The sequence below is a fragment of the Schistocerca americana genome, chromosome X (assembly GCF_021461395.2).
Source record: "Schistocerca americana isolate TAMUIC-IGC-003095 chromosome X, iqSchAmer2.1, whole genome shotgun sequence".
NCBI classification, from domain to species: domain Eukaryota; kingdom Metazoa; phylum Arthropoda; class Insecta; order Orthoptera; family Acrididae; genus Schistocerca; species Schistocerca americana.
Window position 1 is genome coordinate 813,157,036 of NC_060130.1, and position 2,967 is coordinate 813,160,002.

The 2,967-nt window shown below is 43.5% G+C and overlaps 1 non-coding gene across 1 annotated transcript; it reads right to left on the reverse strand.

Moving 5' to 3' along the window:
- Positions 1 to 1,554: 1,554 nt before the first annotated feature.
- Positions 1,555 to 1,629, reverse strand: Trnat-ugu. The gene has a single exon. It is a non-coding gene; the product is annotated as a tRNA-Thr (tRNA).
- Between the last annotated feature and the right edge of the window lie 1,338 nt (positions 1,630 to 2,967).

The following is a 2,967-nucleotide window of genomic DNA, read 5'->3' on the forward strand; positions in this document are numbered from 1 at the left end:
TCACGAGCCATAAGTGGTCACTGAAGCTTACACTCAACATATGAGAGGTAAGGAACGAAGTACATTGATTTCAAGACATGTTTTTAAATTTGGTAACTGAAGTAACAAAGAATCAGATGTTAGTAGATATACAGGATGAATATCAGCAGCTAGAATTTCCTTTTAAGGGGTTAAGCGCTCAGTTGCAGCAACTGATAGAAGACATTCCAAAGACATGGGTAAGGGTGAAGAAGGGTTGCTTGAATGCAGGGGGTAAACTTCGCAAGAACGTGTTTCGGACAGCTGAGAGGGAAGATGTCGAAAACTTTAATAACACCACAGGGGAAGTACAGGAAATGGAGAGTAAACCGGAAAAATAGTGGAATTACTTATGACAAAGATCAGAGGTATGTGCCAAGAGCTCATCATAAAGGTATTGCACATTATAGCAACAGATTTGCAGGTGTATGTGAAGCAAACAAATGATACACTACACAAGAGGCACAATCAGATACAGCCTCACTTAAGCACATTCATCTACATCTACATTTACATGGATACTCTGCAAATCACATTTAAGTGCCTGGCAGAGGGTTCATCGAACCACCTTCACAATTCTCTATTATTCCAATCTCGAATAGCTCGCGGAAAGAATGAACACCTATATCTTTCCGTACGGGCTCTGATTTTCGTTATTTTATCGTGGTGATCGTTCCTCCCTATGTAGGTCGGTGTCAACAAAATATTGTCGCATTTGGAGGAGAAAGTTGGTGATTGGAATTTCGTGAGAAGATTCTGTCGCAACGAAAAACGAATTTCTTTTAATGATGTACTACCCAAATCCTGTATCATTTCTGTGACACACTCTCCCATATTTCACGATAATACAAAACGTGCCGCCTTTCTTTAAACTTTTTCGATGTACTCTGTCAGTCCTGTCTGGTAAGGATTCCGCACCGCGCAGCAATATTCTAAAACAGGACGGACAAGCGTAGTGTAGGCAGTCTCCTTAGTAGGTCTGTTACGTTTTCTATGTGTCCTGCCAATAAAACGCAGTCTTTGCTTAGCCTTCCCCACAACATTTTCTATGTGTTCCTTCCAATTTAAGTTGTTTGTAATTGTAATAACTGGGTATTTAGTTGAATTTATGGTTTTTAAATTAGAGTGATTTATCGTCTAACCGAAGTTTAACGAAATTAGAATTATATTAATACCTTCAGCTGCTAACAGGCGTTGATATATAACAACGGGGACAGATGAAAATGTGTGGCCCGACCGGGACTCGAACCAGGCATCTCCTGCTTACATGGCAGACGCTCTATCCATCTGAGCCACTGAGGGCACAGAGGATAGCACCACTGCAGGGACTATCTCGGGCACGCCTCCCGCGAGACCTACATTCTCACCTCGTATGTCCACACACTATATTCATAGTGCTCCACCCCAACACACTCATTACTCGTGGAAGACATTCTTACCAAGTCACGTAAGAGTATGGGGAAAATGATAATTAAATGGACACCCTAGCTGCAAACAGGCGTTAATGTACTTCATTGGGGACATGCTGAAAATGTGTGCCCCGACCGGGACTCGAACCCGGGATCTCCTGCTTACATGGCAGACGCTCTATCCATCTGAGCCACCGTGGGCACAGAGGATTGTGCGTCTGCAGGGACTTATTCCTTGCACGCTCCCCGTGAGATCCACATTCCCAACATGTCCACACCACTACATTCGTAGTGCGCCTAATAGATGTTTGCCCATCATACTCATTACTCGTGGCAGATTAATCTACCAAGTCCCGTACGAGTTCGGGCATAATGTGTGCGTTCGCACAAGAAGGTCAACGGCCGGGAACCCATATTTTAACTATATATGGCGGTAGTATCTGTTCCCGAAAGAACAGTTACTGTGGATGACCATGCAGCTTTGCTAGAAATGAAATGATAATTAAATGGACACCCTAGCTGCAAACAGGCGTTGATGTACTTCATTAGGGACATGCTGAAAATGTGTGCCCCGACCGGGACTCGAACCTGGGATCTCCTGCTTAGATGGCAGATGCTCTATCCATCTGAGCCACCGTGGGCACAGAGGATAGTGCGTCTGCAGGGACTTATCCCTTGCACGCTCCCCGTGAGATCCACATTCCCAACATGTCCACACCACTACATTCGTAGTGGGCCTAATAGATGTTTGCCCATCATACTCATTACTCGTAGCAGATTAATCTAGCAAGTCCCGTACGAGTTCGGGCATAGTGTGTGCGTTCGCACAAGAAGGTCATGGCCGGTGATGCCAGAACTATATACTTATACGGATATGGTGTCTGTTCTTTCGGACATGTCCGAATGAACAGACACCATATCCACGTAAGTATGAAGTTTAACGAGTTCCTTTTAGCGTTCATGAGGAATTAATAATGGCCAAATTATTGTATGGATTAATTACCAGTACAGGAGATGCTAGATCAGAGATTTATGAGTTGTAGGAAACGATTCATCATGCTACCCATTGGCAATTAATTATTACATTATTAACACCACAACAGTTTTTAAAGGACCTGCCGCAGGCAGAGAAGGATTTTCCAGCAGGGCTGCAACACACAGTAGCATCAGCAAGTAACAACATAACATTCTCTTATCCTGTTTCTAGGCTTAAGATTTATACAGATCAAGCCAGAGTGTACACAGAAATACAGTTTCCCATTACTGGATCAAATACGCACTACCACTGTTACACTACACATGCATATCGTGTGAACTTGGAATGTGTCAATAAATTGGTGAAGGTTCGAATTCATGAAATATTGTTGGTTTTGGAGAAGGGAAATACGCAGGTTGTCATGGCAGCAGCATATTTCAGTAAATGTATCAGGGAATTGCTCGCCATTGTTCCAGTGCAAGTGCTACATACTGACAGACGATCATGTGGCATTCAGTTGTTCTTGGGCAGATGGAGCCACCACAGTGAGAAAGAGTGGTATCA